Raw genomic sequence first — 19,269 nt, 5'->3', positions numbered from 1 at the left:
GCATCAGCTGCACATGGCATTCATAAATAAGGGCCAAATACATATACCAATCAATTGCAGCCAAAAATCGATTTTTCAATAACATGTAAGAAACACTGCACAGAACCTAACTACAACCACTCAATATCATCAAACAAAATCAGGGCCTCATTTATAAAAGCCTGGCGCCACCAGTGCATCACTTATTACCCATGTTTAAAGTCATGCATCAACTGCACATGGCAATCATAAAAAAGGCCAAATAAAAATACCATTCATTTGCACCCAAAATCGATTTTTAAATAACATGTAAAAAACACTGCGCAGGACTTATATACTAACATACAATTTCACTTCTAAAACATAACTATCTGCTTCCAAATATTCTCCATAGAGAAAATAAATCTCTATCTAAATTAAATGAATCATTACTTACCTTTAGAAATGCTTTTGGAGATTGAAAACAGTGTCAGACACACACACCAATTTTTCTTTAGCAGAGGAAAAGGTGTGCTCTCAATACACTGAAACCAAGACTGGCATAGAAAATCTCTATCTTTGTACACATATGCCTTAATTCAACCAATGAAAACTCTTCCCTCACTATTTTCAAACCAACACCCATCCCCCTCTCAAACCTTTCTATCTGTTACCATAGCAACTCCCTCCTAACTGAACTCTAAGGTTCAAAAGTTTATCTTACAATGTTGCAAATTAACTCAGCAAGGATGTTTGACCTGTCAATACAGCAGCCTATACAGGGTATTTTTGCTTTTGGTGACTTTTTTTAAACCATTCAAATTGCTTCTTTCACACAACATAACCATACACCCTAACTTTCAGTTTTCAACTATCAGAATCCACCAATCATTGCTAGTGATTCAAGAGCACAGAAACTCCACAATTATTTTTTTGTGAACTCCTACTGTTCCAACTGCCATTTCATTCCCACACTTCATCTGACTGGACCAGAACCTTCTCACATCATGTACTCTGTTTGGGTTATTGGACATAGCTACATCCACTGGGCTCAAAGGTATGCAGCTAGCAGAAATTTTCATAACCTTGATTTATCAAATGTGGAAATCAAGTGGATTGGCCACAGAGGATTAAAATGTCACCAATTGATACCATTGGTGAAAACCTTTTTGCATCTGCCAGAACCTGACCTTATAATTGTGCACTGTGGTGGAAACGATCTAGGCACATTAACTGGAGTAGGTCTGGAAATGCTATTAAAGGACACCTTTCATCAATTGATGATACTTTTTCCCCACACTGCCTTGGTATATTCCAATATATGCCAAAGACAGAAATGGAACTGGTCCAACCAATTTTGTCCACAATTTGAGAAAGCACGGAAACATGTAAATAAATCTGTTTCTGCTTACATGAGAGACTATGGAATGGGTTCATTATACAATAATAACTTGCGTTACAACATGCAAGACATCTACAGAGGAGATGGAGTGCACTTCTCAGATGAGGGGAATAGAATATTCCTCCTGAATTTAAGAATGTGTATTGGAACCTACTTGTAGGTACCTAAATCAACCACAGAACCCAAAAGCTCTTTTCAGAGCTACCCTAACTCTGATCATTCAAAGCGTTTATTTTTTTCTAACTTTTTTCACTATTTTTCACCAAAGTACGCGTACGAGTACGCTTAAAGGTGCGCGCACCAGGCGCTACCCCCGCGAAAAATTTAAGAATTTTTTTTTTTTTTTACGTTTATGAGCCTCCTAAGCCCCCCTCAGAAAACCTAGAGGGTCAAGAAGTCTCTACAGTTCCCCCTTCTATCCATTCGGAACATTGTTTACCCTCCATCTTGTGTCTCGATTGTTCCGAAACACAAAATGGATGACTCCCGTTACGCTGCCCGTGCGCGTACTCGAGCGCGCACTAGTAAGCGCAAAATAAAAAAAGGTGGGAAAGTAATTTACGGAAAACCCAATGGAGACACTTTCATCAAATATAGAATACGCCCTACTACATAGCAGTCCCTACCATTTGCCCAAATTTGGTGAAATTCCAATGAGACATTTAGGCTACAGGCCTGTCTAAATATCCTGAGGTAAATTACATGACAAAAACACACTTGTAATGTTAGAATTTACAACCAATTAAAAAGTATCTCTCATTTTCTACGATTTTTTCCTGTCGTTTGATTGGTTAAGTACAACAATATATATAAAAGAAGAGAGGGAAACACAGCCATTTTGACTACTGCTTCCTGAAGTACACTTGAAAACAAATTTCACTGTCAACTTCAACTAATTTCTCTAAGGTAACTTCTAATTATGGAAGTATATTGTACACGTTAAGTTTATTTCTTAAAAAATATTCTGTTAGTGATATGCTATCCCTCTTTAATAGTTAGAGATAGACATAGACTTCTCTGTAATAGTTATGGATTGAGTTAGGCTTCTCTGGTATACTAGATCTACTAATATAGTTAATTTATATGCAATTTTCAGAAAGAAAATGGAAGGAGAAAATAAGGCAAATGATACTTCTATCAAAGTAAAGGTGGAAAAACCAGAAGATGAAAAAAAAGAAGTTGATTTCATGGATGACTCTTTGGATGAACAGTTTATAGAATGTTTGGAAGAAATTGATTCATGTACATATAATTATGAGGAAATTCCGGACAATATTATGTTAGAAATTTTATTAAATTATGAAAAAGAATCAGAGGAATAAATTTATCTTTAATAATATCAATTGTATCAGACAATATTCTTTTTTATATGTAATTCATGAAGTATTACCAAAAATGTTTAAAATATAAAGTGAGACTTATAGTATACTGTTCAACTATTTTTCTGTTACATAGTAAGTTTACTCATAGTTACTACCTTTCTCCCACTATATTATCTCATATGAATATTTTACACCTCATTTTCATAAGTGAACAGGACAGACTACTCATGATCCCCTAGAAATTCTCAGGGAGTGCTTAAAAGATCTGTTTCTCCTTTCCAGACAGACTATATTATGAATTCCTTATACCACAAAAAATACAATAACAACATGCAAGATGTCTACAAAGAAGATGGTGAACATTAAATTTAAGTCTCTTCATTAGTACCTACATGTAGGTACTTACATAAAATAAACAAATAAAAAAAAAAACAATTCATAAACATACAATTTTTGAAGTGATTATTTTTCCATAGTACGCTCCCCCGTGCGCGCACCAGGCGCTTCCCCCGCGAAAATCGAAAAAAAAAAAAAAAATTTTGAGGCCCCGCGGGGCCCTTTAATGGCCCCCATATCAAACCTAGGGGGTCAGGGGGGGTCTACCCTGCCCCCTTATGGTCAATTCCACCCTTTGTTTTTGCCACCTCTTATGACTAGATTTTACCGATAGACAAGATGGCGGCCGCTCCGGACTGTTTAGAATGTTTACAGACAACTGAGAGCCAACCAGCTTTCTGCGCGCAAGTCGCGTGTCGCGCCGGGAGCGCTCACGGGTGCGCGCACGGGAGAGCGCCTATAGATATATATATTTTTTTGAACGTTAATTTCTCAAAATCCACTGAAGCACATATCTTGAGACATAGCAAAGGCACATCGGGCTACCAGTCCCTACAATTTTGCCAAGTTTGGTGGAAATCCATTCAGCCGTTCGGGCTAAAAGTGAAATCGACCGCCCTATGGAAATTAACATGGGGAAAACGCGTTTTGGGACCCCCCTTTTATCTCGGCCCCCGCTTGACGAATCCCCCCCAAACTTTCAGGGAAGGACCGGACCGCCATGAGACCATTTTCCTGAAAATTTCAGGCAGATTCGACAACCGGCGCCAAAGTTATTCAAAATAGAATGTTGAGATTTAACATTGAAAATTATCCTAACTATAACTACCTACTGGCGACCGCCAGTAGGTAATATATATATATATATATATATATATATATATATATATATATATATATATATATATATATATATATATATATATATATATATTTACTGAAAAAAACATAGGTTTCACACCAGTTATAGTTAGGAATTAGCATTTAAAAAACCTATGATGTCACTGACGATGTCATGAGTGATGTAATATGTGACGTCATCAGCAGTGCATTGCAGGCACGCAAGTTATAGTGAGTCTAACTAACTATAACGTTGGAAGTTCTATGGTTTTATGTCAGTAAAATTTCCAGCTAACTATAACTGGTGTGAAACCTATGGTTTTTTCTGTGAATTTCATAGGTTTTTTAAATGCTAATTCCTAACTATATATAGGGCCTCAAACCTATGAAATGTAATATTTTTTATAATGAATCCTATATTGTATATTTATATACTACTATTTTTTTTTTTTTTTTGCCCTGGTGCGCTCCCGGTGCGTGCCCCGGTGTGCGCACTGGAAAGCGCAGTTTTCCGGAGCGCCCCGGGTCGCGCACCAGTGAGCGTCCCGTTAGCGCTATTGCCGCGAACGAAAACATCATGACGTATCGCGTAGCCGCGTCGTCGTGATACGCACGGCGTAAGCGCACCCGGAAGTACTCGAGTGAATACGATCGCGCAACGTAAGCATCTGACGCGCTTACGCAACGTGCCCAGTGGCGCGCCCCGTGGCGCGCCCCCGGTCATGTGACCTGAAAATAACACTTTTTATTGGTGCAGAACAGTTTTGGTTTCTAAATGATGAAAGCCCGGGTCATGTGACCTGAAAATAACACTTTTCATTGGTTCAGGACAGTTTTTTTTCTAAATGATGAAAGCCCCCACGTTTTTTCCTTATTCTGACTTTGTCCTTTGACTGAGGAAGACCTGTTTGGAGATCTAAGATAAATATTTTGTACTTTAAAATGGCTACAGTAGCAGCAGCAGCTGGAGCATCTGCACCACCACCACCACCACCACCACCACCAAGAGGACCACCACAACATCACAATGGTGGTCAAGATGAAGAGGAGGAGGAGGAGGAGGATGGGAGGAGGTGGCTGCCAGAAGACAATACCCCATACAGGCCAAGGCAGCACATTGTATGGGAGTTTTTTTCTATCCCAGAGGGCAAGAAGAAAGTCAATGCGCCAAAGGTGCCTTGCCAAATCTGTGGCATTGAACTTTCAAGGGGGAACCCTAACAAAAAATATTCATTTGGCAATAACACCATGATTCTACACATGCTGCGCAAGCATCCCAACAACTATGCTGCGGCAGAGGTGAGAGAACTGGCCAGCAACCCTCCCCAATCTACACCCAGTACCTCCAAATGAAAATAACCCACTCCATCGGGACCAGAAACAAAGGAGATGGTCCCAAACATTCAATCAAAGTTTGGGCAATACAAAATCTCTTGTATTTTTTGTGGTAAGAACATCACCTATGGTGAGCAAAGCATAACGCTCATCAACTGTGCTGGTGACAACCACAAATGCCCCAAAAATCCTTAATTTTTTCCTGATTTTTTTTGCTCCAGTTGAGCCGTTTTTAATTCCCTGTTTTTTGTTTCTCCCCCATAAAAATAACAAAAAAATATAAAATAGTTCATAAAAGCCAAAAAAAGTACAAAATGTTCAAAAAACATTAAAAAAAATATAAAACAACAAAAAGAAGAAAAAAAACAGTTCTTTTTAGAACTACCTCCAAATTATAAAAAAGGCTACTTTTTTTTTTAAAACTCTATCATTCTTTTTTCCCCATGGAACGCTTCCCGGTACGCTTCGCGGTACAAATCAAAAAAAAAAAATTATCCTTTGCCCCGCGGGGCCCTTTTATAGCCCCCACATCAAACCTAGGGGGTCAAGGGGGGTCTACTCTGCCCCCTTATGGTCATTTCCCCCTTTGTTTTTTCCACCTCTTGTGTCTCGATCCTATCGAGACACAAGATGGCGGCCACGCCGGACTGTTTGGAATGTTGACAGACACCCAAGAGCCAATCAGCTTTCCGCGCGCGAACTCGCGTGTCGCATTGGTTAGCGCCCCGGTGCGCGTACCGGAGCGCGCTTATAGATATATATATCTTTTTGAACCTAAATTACTCAAAATCCACTGGAGCACTTATCTTGAGACATAGCAAAGGCACATCGGGCTACCAGTCCCTACAATTTTGCCAAGTTTGCTGGAAATCCATTCAGCCGTTCGGGCTAAAAGTGAGGTCGACCACCCTATGGAAATTAACATGGGGAAAACACGTTTTGGGACCCCCCTTTTTTCTCGGCCCCCGCTTGACAAATCCCCCCCAATCTTACAGGTAAGGACCAGAGCGCCGCGAGGCAAATTTGAGGAAATTTTCAGGCAGATTCCTCATCCGGCGCCAAAGGTATTCACAATAGAATGTTGAGATTTTGTATTGAAAATAATCCTAACTATAACTACCTACTGGCGACCACCAGTAGGTAATATATATATATATATATTACGCCGAAGGAGTTTCTGATGATTCAGAAATACAACGAGCCCACACACCGATCTAAGCAGGTAAGGTTTATTTTCTTGGCAGCTATATATATATATATAAATATATATATATATTCAATGAAAAAGCCATAGGTTTCACACCAGTTATAGTTAGGAAATAGCATATAAAAAACCTATTAAATTCACAGAAAAAACCATAGGTTTCACACCAGTTATAGTTAGCTGCAAATTTTACTGACATAAAACCATTGCAATTCCACGTTATAGTTAGTTGGACTCATTATAACTTGCGCGTGTAATACACTGCTGATGACGTCACATATTACATCACTCATGACATGGTCAGTGACATCACTCATGACATCACTGATGACACCATCTTTGTGACAGAGTGACAGACCTTTGGTGGTCAAGAAGAGGAGGAGGAGGAAGAGGAAGAGGACGATGGGAGAAGATGGCTGCCTGAACAAAATACCCCATACAAGCCCAAGTCACACATTGTATGGGAGTTTTTTTCACTCCCAGAGGGAAAGAAAAAAGTGAATGCGGACAAGGTAACTTGCCTAATCTGTAAGGAACAACTCTCAAGGGGCAACCCAAACAAAAAGTATTCCTTTGGTAACAATACCATGATTCGACATATGATCCGTAAGCACCCTAACAACTATTCTCGTGCAGAACTCAGGGAACTGGCCAGTAACCCCCCCCCCAGTCATCAAGGACCACCTCCCAAAGAAACGAACCCACTTCATCGGGACCAGAAACATCAGAGATGATGCCTTGTATTCAGCAACAATTTGCTGATTTTCAAATCACTTGTACTGCATGTGGCAAGCTTATCGCCTATGGTGAAAAGAGCGTAAAGCTCATCATCTTTGCAGGTGACAATCACAAGTGCCCCAAAAATAAGTAATTTTTTTCTTTTTTTGTTTTTTGCTCCAGTTGAGCCAGTTTCAATTCCCTTTTTTTGTTTCTCCCCTAAAAAAATACAAAAAAATATAAAACTGTTTTGAAAAGCCAAAAAAAGTACAAAATGTTCAAAAAATATATAAAACAACAAAAAGAAGAAAAAAAACAGTTCTTTTCAGAACTACCTCCAATTTATTAAAAAAAGGCTTCATTTTTAAAAAAACTCTGTCATTCTTTTTTCCTCATGGTACGCTCCCTGGTCCGCTCCCCGGTGCGCGCACCAGGCGCTCCCCCCGCGGGGCCCTTTTATAACCCCCACATCAAACCTAGGGGGTCAGGGGGGTCTACCCTGCCCCCTTATGGTCATTTCCCCCTTTCTTTTGGCCACCTCTTGTGTCCTACCGAGACACAAGATGGCGGCCGCTCCGGACTGTTTCGAATGTTTACAGACACCCGAAAGCCAATCAGCTTTCCGTGCGCAAGTCGCGGGTCGTGCCCGGGGTGCACCCTGGTGCGCGTACCGGGGCGCTGCCATAGATATATATATTTTTTTTAACCTAAATTACTCAAAATCCACTGGAGCACATATCTTGAGACATAGCAAAGGCACATCGGGCTGCCAGTCCCTACAATTTTGCCAAGTTTGGTGCAAATCCATTCAGCCGTTCGGGCTAAAAGTGAGTTTGACCGCCCTATGGAAATTAACATGGGGAAAACATGTTTTGGGACCCCCCTTTTATCTCAGCCCCCACTTGACGAATCCCCCGAAACTTTCAAGGAAGGACCGGAGCTCCGCGAGGCAAATTTGAGGAAGTTTTCAGGCAGATTCGTCAACCGGCGCCAAAGTTATTCCAAATAGAATTTTGAGATATGCATTGAAAAAAATCCTAACTATAACTACCTACTGGCGACCGCCAGTAGGTAATATATATATATATATATATATATATATCTCACTGGCAACATATAGATTAGATTGCCCACCCATGCTCAGTATTCGCTATTCTATTTTTTATTTGCAAAGGAACATTATTCATAATAATTAATTGCGGCATCGATTTATCATCCTTCCTGTATTAAAGTTTAGGCTTGTCCACTTCATAGGTCGTGCCTGCTACATTTTGTAACTTGTACTAGGCTATCCCTGCCACCATTATGTTTTATTTTACTTTTGCATTGCTTATCATCATCATGGTTTCTTGTTTGCCAGTCTACTTCTTATGTACTGTACTTCTACTACTCATTCTCTAGTCTCCCTCAGGTGACTGACTGTCTCATTTTCTTTTTTAGCAAATGCAACTGTCTACTACTTCTGCTACCACCACCCACCATGGCACCTTGGCAAACAAACCATCACCATGCAACCATCGCTTTGCCCAAACATCAATCACAGGTTAGAGAAGAATTTTGGGGGAGGCAATAATGTATATACTATGGAAATTAATTAATTCACACATCCACATCCTTCTGAGTACAAACTACATAGGGGTTTTAGTTGCAGACTGCATAGACTAGGAGGAGACACTGACAGTAGTGGGACAAGTGTAGGTACCTCATCTATCTGTTGGTGTGTGTTACACTATTGGCAGATCTAAAAAATTTGCTGCAGCCCTGCAGCAAAGGAGAAAACAATGTGATGTAAAAGTGTAACCCCCCTAATGTATTGTAAAACTTTAAATAATGTATTGCCCTAACAAATAAACTAGAAGAAACCCACAACACCTCCTCCACCCTTCTCCCTAACATCAACCAATGTCCAGTAAATTCCATGATTGTGTACTCCAAAATGTCACTCCAAGAAGTCCAAATGTCCAAGAACAACACCCAAATTTTTCCCAACTCCCAACATCCCACCTAAAAAAGATTAAAAAAGGGGCAAGGGTCAAGAAGACTGAGGTCTAGCGGCGGGTGTGCCGGCTAGTGCACCACACGACCTTCTCCAGCCTGGCCCCTAGGCGCGCCATCCGGAGGAGCATGGAGCGCTAAAAGTTCTTGCAGGAACAACAGAGTTGGGCAGCAGTGGTTGATGATGAGTTGTGGCGGGTGACTGCCAGAACACGGCGCTGTACCACCAGAGGCACAGGGCCTAGCTGCGGCCTAGGGCATTGGAAGAAGCTGCCGCTTCCTCCTCCTCCTCCGCCAGGACAACCAGCCGGCGGTATTCGGCCCAAATGTCCTCCAGCTTCCGTTGCCATGTCCTTTCTGCTAACTTCTGCCTGTTGGGTTGGGAAGGAGTAGCTATATCAAGAAAGAAAAAAGACAATTGTAACCAATACTCTTCACAAAACAGTAAAACAAAATTATAACCATAAAATTATAGTGGCACAGTAGCACTAGCAGTACAAGACATTTGTGGCATCCTCACTTCCTCGGCCCCTAAGATTTGGATGTGATGATTGATTATTAGACTTTCAGGAATTAGGCACTATGGAGAATACAAGTATTCTTCTTCTCTCTCTTATTTAGCATAATTAATTCTTGTAGGCATGACAGCTCAGTCAGCTTGTGCCCTAGACAGACATACTGATGTCACAGACTCATGTTACTTTACTAGTGTCTGCAGGTGGGGCAGCTGTATTACACAATTATCTATTTTTCCATTACGGCCATACTCTGTTAAATCAATGGCTAATGCTAAATTTCACTTTCACCCTGACTAAAACAACAAGGCACATGATATATGCTTAATATGAATGATGATGATATACGGTGCGACGTCACGTCACTCACGTGATGACTACATACTATTGTTGTTTGATTATAAGTAGTTAACCATGCAGCCGATAGGCCACCCATGGCTGACCAGTCAAAATGACATGGGTAGGAAGCATAAGTGAGCCTCGGAGGGAGACGATTGATGATGGGTGGGTAGGGTACATATACAGAGTCATGCACAATATATATGTTGCGCTTGAAAACTACTGTGTGTCAAGGGAGTATTCCATTCTGAAATACAACCTCAAAATTTGAATCAAAAACCTTGGAAAAAAACAGTCCTTTTTTATTCTTCCCAGGGTGTTTTTCATTTATCATTGCATTGCTCTTCTAGCATTATTTTATTCTTCACCCTTGGCTTTTGGTACTCTGGCACGGTTTAATTTTCTTTTACATTCTATTCATTCAGTCTGACTCTTCACCTTCTATGATACAATCCAGGCATCCATCCATCCAAACATGGCTATCAAAAATCTTTCACCGAGAACATATTTGTCATTTAATCACCAACCAGGCGTCCTTGCTTGCCTTTGAGTTTGATCCATCAAATCCCCCGGAGAATTTCTTTCCCCACACAGTTTCACCCACCCAGGCAGGCATCCTTTCTGCTTTCTTTCACCCATCCTTCAACCACCCATGCATCCTATCAGCCAGCTATATGCATCCAGGGGCCCTTTCCTTCACCCACGCATCTTTCTCTGCCAGTCATATATTACATGTCGTCTGACTCTTTATCTTCATTATAAAACTTTCTCTGCTGAGTTGAAGATAGAATAGTGTAGGCCATTAGTTACTCAACCCTCGCTAATGCTAATGTTAAGTAAAGGGTGTTGTTGGACTAGAAAATATTTCGAATCGACTCCTCCTATTAGCATTATGCTTAAGTTCGCATTTGCGGCACCATTTTGAATTTAGCCACCATTTTGTATGATAATCGAAACTATCTTCTGTCTCATTTAATCTGCCTCAGCAGAAAGCAGCTTTGATATTTTTATTATTATTATGTCATCAAGGCTGAGCTTTGTTGTCTCACTGAATACAGAATTGTTCCTTCTCAAGCCTTCTGTGTTAGATATGCCTGTTCTCATGCTCACAGTGGACAGGGTAACCTTGAGGCTGAGATAACATGTACCCGATCCCAGGAGTGTAGCTCATCTTCTGTGTCTGCTTTGTTAACCTGCTACAACTGGAAATTTCCAGTTCTTGGCGGGTCCCACTGGACATTGGAAATGTATAACATCCAATGTAATGTTGGTGAGGGTCAGTCCCATCGGTAGCATCTTAGGAGGCTAGTCAGACTGGACTCTGCTTGAGTGCAACACTAACAAATAACTTGGTTTGTAATCTCTACTGTCTGACTGACTCTTCATTTGTATGGAAGGCTGAAAGGTGGTGGTGAGTGACCCGAGTGACCGTTATTGTGTCACTTACTTTATTTGGTGCCCCAACAGGGACCCCATCGGACGAGTGACCCTTCTTTACCTGCGGGCGGGTGAGGAGGACGGGGCCGCATCGGGTTGGATGAATGGATCGAGGATGCTTGCACGATAGAGCCTAGTAATCGCAGCTGCCATACCTGTCTGATCGGGCAGTGCCGCGCCCAGTGGTCACCCCGACTGAGGTCCTGCAAGGCGAAACACTTGGATCTGACCGTTTGGTCCAAAGACTCGGCAGTAGAGCATAAACTACTTTGACCTGTGCGCACCAGATTAGGTTGCTTTTGTTCTTTGTGATTGTGGCGCCACATCGGCTTAAATTGGATACGGTCTGCGGATCGTTTTGGACAAGCGCTTGATTTGTTTGGGCTCCTATATATATATATATATATATATTTAAGTCCACAGTCCTGCAGCACAGGGATTCCAGCGAATACCAGCAGAAAAACAGGTACAGACCACAACGAAGGGTGAAGAAGTGCTTTTTATTCCAAAATGGGCAGCAGCATGACGCGTTTCGTCCGGGAAACCCGGACTTGATCACATGACATACCCAGAGACACAAGTGATTTAAATACTATATGCATCACAGATGGCTCCACCTATCAACTATCATAGACATTAAAAACATACTTATGATATATTATAACCACAGTCTGTTTCCGTGAATGTCTGCCTTAAAAAATACTTTGTATAAGACAATATAAATTCAGCAATAAATATCGCTAATAATGACATTACAACATTTATCTTCATTAAAGTTATATATATATATATATTGTGCGTCTGTGGAAGAGAATGCCTTGTCTGAGCAAGTTGTGTTGTGTGGGATGTCGTTGTTGTTCTACTGATGCTCGATTGGAATAGAGTCAGCCTACATCTCTAGACCAGCTCCTTTGATGAACGAAAATAGAATTTCTTGCAGGATAAGTTATTCGCAAAAAGCAGTAGGCAGTCGATGTTTGATTCACTCCAAACCTGGCAGAAATAGGCCAAAGGGGAATGGATGAAGGCAGAAAAAGAGGCTCGGAAAGGGAGGACGCTAACAGTAACTCAGAAAGCTGTAGCATATGATAGGCATAAAATAGAGAAAGGGATAAAGTGTGTGGATAGGAAGCTCCTCCTGTCTCTGTGGCTCCTGCTTCTTCTGCTAGTGACCGGGCCGCTTTGGTCATTGCCTCTCTGATAATTCTTTCAGCTTCTCTCCCTGCGGCTATTACGACTGCCAGTCTTCCTGCTACGCCTGTTCCTTCGGCATCTGGTTCCTCAGCTCTCACACCCACTTCACAGCCTCTGATAACATTAGTACCAGATGTTTTCGTTGCTACTGCCTCCCCTCTCTCCCATAACCCAACACCCTTGAGTTTTAGAACGCCAGCATGTGAATTTGGAAGTGGGGACTAGGCGGCTGCTAAGGAACGATTGGGACGGGTACTGATATGATCGTATGTGGGGGAGGAGGAGAAGAAAATGGTAGCTAATCACTCTGCCTAGTGGGCTCATAGCCCCATTTATAGCCTAAAGGATGTGCGGAGTGTGGTAAAGGACTACGAGCCGTTCGTGCAGCAACATGCCCTCAAATACATGTTGGCTACCCTGATTGGGTTATGGGAGCAGTGTTTTGGTGGAGTGGCCCCTCAAGTCATTTATGATATTAGGGACCATGTATATGTGGCTGACATGGCACCTGATCAGGTTTTTGGTAATGTCGCAGTGTTACTCAGTTATAGAGGTAGGTTAACTCAGAAAAGTCTTTCAGTTTCCGATGAGGTAAGTCCACCTTTGCATCACCCCGAAATACCGGGGGTAAGGAATGCACAAAATGTTGTTGTACAGCAGCGAGTGGAAGGCCATTTTCAGGAGCAATGGATTTATACCCCGTGAAAGAGAAGTGAGGTTCTGTCCCTCAAGAGTCAGTCACTGATCCTAGGAAAATTCCTACTGCATAATATAATTAATTGACAGAGGCTGCATTGTCAACAGTGATGACGTTGGCAGGCATTGAGATGTTTTTTGGTTTGTTGGTACCAGTTGATATTTGGCGGCAGATGCACACACAGGACCACGCTATGGAATGGGGTGGCACTTGTGATGAGATCAGAGTCTGGGATAAGGAGAGGAAGCCTGGTGAGAAGCCTAAGGCTGAGATACTAGCTGTACCAGGTTGAATTATTACTTAAATGCACTCTCTTATTCCACCTAGGAGAGTAGATTGGGACAAGCTAACTGCATGTCGTCATAAGGAAGATGAAAGTGTATCTGATTTTTTTACTTGGTTTGAAGGTGTGTTCTTGGATTTCAGTGGACAGGATTTGTCAATGGAAGGAGGGGTCTGATTGTTCGTTAACAGATTTGTTACGAAGCTGCTTCCCGAGATAGCGACTCGGTTACAGGCTTCGGAGAGCACTTGGATGACCTCCTTCCCATCAGTGATATTGAGTATGGCACAGTATTATGAGCATAGAGAGAAGAAAGAGAAGGAGAAAAATAAGGAGTTAAAGATGAAGGTGTTGATGCAGCAGGCATTCAGGGGGAATGGAAGAGGACGTGGCACTGGTCCAGCCCGACACCTGCCCCACACTAGCAGAAATGCTGCACCTTTGGGGCCAAATCAGTGCGCATATTGTGATGAGGAGGGACACTGGAGAAGCGAGTGCCTGGCGCTGTTGCAGAAAGTTGCGGCCCCTAGAGGACGGGGTTCTCATCGGCGGGAACGTGGAACAGGGGGGCGTGGCGGGGGTCAGGAAGATGAGTCATCACAGGGTAGCTCTGCTCAGAACTATTTTTATGATCCTCAAGGTTGACAGTACTATCATGATGACTATGATTTGGACGAAGTGACGGGGTTGTCCCATGGTTGGGACAGCCAAGGACTTGGCGAGGGACCAGTTCAGATACCTGTAGATCAGCTCGGACCTTATGTTACTGCTGATTTGCAGGGCTCAGATAAGCAATTCTTGGTGGATACAGGCACAATGATTAATTCGGTTTCTCATTCACTGGTCCCCTGGGCAGCCCTGTCTGGCCATAATAATGTCTTGGTAGGCTTTTCTGGTGTGCCGGTTGTGAGCCCCATATCCAAACCTCTTGCCCTGACTGTCGGTCCCTTTACTGTTGATTCGCCATTTTTGTTGACGTCCAATTGCGTAGAGAATTTGATGTGATGGGATTTATTGAAGAAGTTGCATGCTGCACTTAATTGTTCCTCGGTAGGTGTCTATATGACAATGGCTCCCAATGTTATTAGTACCAATCAGTGTTTGTCCAAAGACGCGCCCCTCCCTGCTGAATTTAGGGATGTGCCGCACACTTTGTTGGCTACGGTTGATACGGACGTAGTGCTGTTGCAGATACCTCCAGTTTCTACTAAGATCAAAGATAATGCTGTTTTGCCTCATATTCCTCAGTACAAAATACCGCAAGCAGGTAAACGAGCTCTAGTGCACATTATACAGGACTTGATTAAGTCAGGGGTTGTTGAAGAGACGACTGCAAATGTGTGTAATATTCTGATCCTTCCCATTCTTAAGAGGGCACCCTCGGGTGCCTCTGATGACCATCCTGATGTCTATAGTTTTGTGATTGATTTGCGTGAGGTTAATAAGATTGAGGTCCCTCAGTTTTCAGTGGTCCCCGACATCACTGCCCTTCTGACAATTAGTTCTTCCTCAGCCAAATTCTTTTCTGTTATCGATTTGAAAAATGCATTCTTCAGCATTCCAATCCATCTAGATAGTAGACACCTATTTGGATTTGCCCTAACCGGCAGGAGCTTTGGATTCTGTTGGGCTCCTCAGGGCTATACTGAAAGTCCTAGCATATATAGTCAAACTTTAAAAGGCCAAATGGATTCGCTCATACTGCCCCCAGGTAATGTATTACTGCAGCACGTGGATGATCTATTGATTGCTTCCGACACTGAAGAAGGTTGCAAAGATGTAACAGTCAAATTATTGCTACATTTGGAACAGCAGGGACATAAAGTGTCCCATTAAAAATTCCAATATTGTCGATAGGAGGTCACCTACCTAGGTCACCTACTGTCGAAGGATGGAAGGAGACTAACACCCTGAACGCATCAGTGCTATTGTTAAAATGCCCATGCCTAAGACTCAGAGGGATGTGCGAGCTTTCATTGGCATTACTTCATATTGTCTGCACTGGATTCCTAACTTTTCCTTACTAACAAAGCCGCTCCTGCAGCTAACCACTAAAGATGTGCATGAGCCCTTGCCCTGGACGCCTGAATGTCAACAAGCTTTTGAGCAATTAAAGGTTGCGCTGTGCTCTGCACCTGTGCTTGACACGCCAGACTATGCTAATCCGTTATTGTTGTATGTACACAAGATGGCTGGTTGTGTGCTTTCTGTCTTAACACAAGCCTTTGGAGGTAATCAGAGGCTGTGTGCTTATTTTTCTGCTTGCTTGACAACGTCGCAAGAGCCCTGCCGATCTGTCTGAGAGCGAGCGCGGACGTGGCAGTCTGACAATCGGCAGGGCTCGTCCTTGATACCGATCTCACACTCATGCTGTGGATACACTTTTGAACAAAACGAAGACTCAGGGGCCTCACCAGTGCACGTCTGACTGGTTATGAGCTGATCCTCTTTGCACCACACATCATAATCAAAAGATGCTTTACCGTCATATCTTTTGTCAACAAGAACTACGGCTCTTACTAGGACAGGATTATCACCATATGAGGTTGTGTTTGGCCCCCAAGCAAATGTTTGGGGCGTCTCACGACGAAACGCTTTTCTGAAATTGAGTATCCTCTGTTAGTGTATTGCCTCTATGAGTTGACTAAAAATTTGTGTTCTATTTATCAACAGATCCAGGACATGTTGCCACCGCAAACAGAGGTGCCTTGGAATGATATCTGATCTGGTGATTTTATCCTGGTGCAGTATTTCCAGAGGAAAGGAAGTTTGGAGCCCTGTTGGAAGATGCCACTGCAAGTGCCTCTCAGCACCAGAAGGCTGTGAAGGTGACCTGTCGGGAGAACTGGATACACACAAATCACTGCCGCAAGGTACCGTTGCCTCTTCCCTGTGATAAGTGGGTGATCATTGGCATTGCTGGCCATGAAACGGAGCATGTGCCATGCTTCATCCCTGTTTTGGATGCCCGACTGACGTGGGTGCAAACAAAGGAGGAGAACAATGCGGTGTTAAATGAGGAAGTGCCCCCAGAAATAAAGGCCATTCAGGATTCTCCTTTAACTGGCCCCAAGTGTTTGAGCTGTAGTCCCTTTCCCCCTCTAAATTTGAGCCCCTGTTTACTGATCACTCTGTGCCTGGAGTGATTAGGTACAATTTGCACCCCCGCCGGATGGACAGTGAACCAAAGGAGAAGTCACATTAGTAGGGATGGACTGCGAGGATGAATAATAGAGTGCATGTACCATGTCTGCGGTACCAACAATAGCTTAGGGAAAGGGAGATTTGGTGCATTCTCCAAGACACTGAATGGGATAAGCGGAGGGTGTCTTCTCGGAAGGGAGGGTGCCCTATCCTGAAGGACGTGGGATTTCTTCAAAGGGCCGGGACTGCGCTGCCCCACCAAAGTGCTTAATAGCACCACCGTAAATGTAAATGTAAATGTGTTTGTATTTTATATAGCGCACTTCTACCCTGGGTCTCGTAGCGCTGTATTCATACCGCTGTGGAACCCTTCCTGGCTTTCCTGTGAAATGTCCACTCCTGGACACCCCCCAAGGTGAAGCCAGGCATCCAGGTGCTGCTGGGGCCGTTGTGGAGATTAATCAAGCTATTGCCCAGAGTCACAGAGTGGGACCCATGATTAGACTAGGCACCGAGGTGAGAATTATCAGGCCCGGGGAGATTGAGTTCAAGAGCCGCCGAGGTGGGAATCGAACCCTGGTCCCAGGCCCGACCTCTGCATCAGGGTCTGCCGCTCTAACCATTGAGCCACGCTTCTGCCAGTTTGCCAGCGAGGCTCTGAAGAACGGTGGAAAGATTTTGCCCATCTTCTTGGATCCTTGTTGCCAGCCCCATTGCATTGCATCTCTTCACCTCTAATTCGAGCAGTAGCGGCACCCCCCCCCCCCCCCCAGCGCCTTGAGACCCTACGGGTATGTAGCGCGCTTTACAAGTGTCAATGATTGATTGATTGATAATCACCATGTATCCTTTTGGTCACCCCATTTTTGAGGAGGAACAGCCTTTTGCAGCACCACTTTTGGAGAGGGATGGGGTTGGTTGGTCCAGTTTGTCGAAAAGGGGTAAAATAGTTTTTATAGTGATTGTCCTGATTATTCCTAATAGGAATACTAGGAATAATGTGGTTGCGGGGAACAGAAATACCCTGTGCACTCTTTGATTGGAACAACACCTGTTCCCCCCTGAATACATGTTTGTCACCCTGGCTCCCCACAAAGGTGAACAAAGAAAGACATTTGTAGATAATGTGTTCCTCCAAATGTTACATCACGCCCATGGAACGTTCAATGTCACAAATTGCTGGATCTGCGGATTGCTCCCTTCTGTAACACATAAGAATGACATGTTGCTGTCCATGCCCTTTTCTTACCTTGGGAGCTGTGAAGGCTGGTTTCAGCTCTTCACTATGGTATACACTCATTATCACTCTGAAACTATGAATATGACGTTAGCTGACTATGATACAGTCTTGGAGTATATACGTGTACATCAAGGATTTATCCAAGGGGAACAAGGGACCCTGGATACATTGTCCCCGACAGCCTGCATGAATGTGTACGAAAGAGAGCAAAACATAATATGGCTTTAAAATGAAATGTCAGATTTTTGGGATTTCAATGTCACTGAATATTTCAAGTCCTCTCAACTGCTTAATATTACTCATGACGTGGCAATGCCAGTGCCAGTGGTTAACACAACAGCAAGTTTCTGTGTTAAAGGGAAAGGAAAATTCGGGTGGGGTTGAGTCATTGTAATTACACCTACATACTGAGCCCTGCAAATAGCCCAATGTTTACATTGTTTGCGGGTCCCAGACATATGTTTGGCTTCCTCTGAGATGGATTGGAATATGTTTTATCTCCTTTCTCCTTCCCCTAGTGTATATAGCGCCATCCAATTATCGCAGGGTTCACTGACTACAGTGCAGGAGTCCTCATTTGTTCTGCGTTAGACGAGTTTTTGACACTGCAGACATACATCAGACAGACACCACATTGCAGCAGTTCACTGATCTTATGAAAAGTATTGTTCCCTTTTGGGGCCCCATGTCCAATAGTCTCAATATTCGTAGACTCACCAGGGGGGTAGCAGGAGTAATAAATGCAACTGCTGGTATTCTGACTAAATATTACAGCTGAGCTGCAGGCTACAAGACTTGTTGCCCTTCAAAACCGGATGGTGTTAGACGCTATCCTTGCTGATCAGGGTGGGGCCTGTCAAGTCTTCGGCAGTATCTGCTGTGTACACATACCGGACAATGCTCCGAATGTGTATGCTTCTACACAGAAGCTCCATAGGCTTGCCTCTGACATACACCAAAAGAATGCTACATGGTCTCTCACTGAGTGGTTTTGGGCCTATTTACGTTCTGGGGTTGGAAGGTTCTCATCTTCCTGGTCATCATAGCAGGTATCATTTTAACATGTGGTCTGTGCATCAACTGCCTTCCTGCCTGTTGTGCTTGCTGTGTACAAAAATTGATACCCCACCTAAACACCTAGAGCATGACCCTAAGAATAAGGCCATGATGATGCAGAGTATCCAGGACCTGATGTGCATTGACAAGGGCATTTTTGAGTATTGATGTATGTCTAGATTTGTAATATGCTCATCATGTAATGCAGAATGTTTTAGCTTTTAAAAGTAGCAAAATTAGTTAGCAAATGCTAAA

At 43.0% G+C, this 19,269-nt stretch overlaps 1 protein-coding gene across 1 annotated transcript in view; it reads right to left on the bottom strand.

Moving 5' to 3' along the window:
• LOC147661149 (uncharacterized) overlaps positions 1-520 on the bottom strand; it is a 32,798-nt gene extending 32,278 nt beyond the window's left edge. Inside the window, exon 1 of the mRNA XM_086951281.1 lies at positions 416-520. The gene's annotated coding sequence lies outside the window, so the exon portion shown is untranslated. The remainder of the gene's footprint in view (positions 1-415) is intronic.
• Between the last annotated feature and the right edge of the window lie 18,749 nt (positions 521-19,269).

Source organism: Lissotriton vulgaris, unplaced genomic scaffold, assembly GCF_964263255.1.
Source record: "Lissotriton vulgaris unplaced genomic scaffold, aLisVul1.2 SCAFFOLD_345, whole genome shotgun sequence".
Lineage (NCBI taxonomy): Eukaryota > Metazoa > Chordata > Amphibia > Caudata > Salamandridae > Lissotriton > Lissotriton vulgaris.
This window is presented reverse-complemented; position numbering and strand designations above follow the sequence as displayed.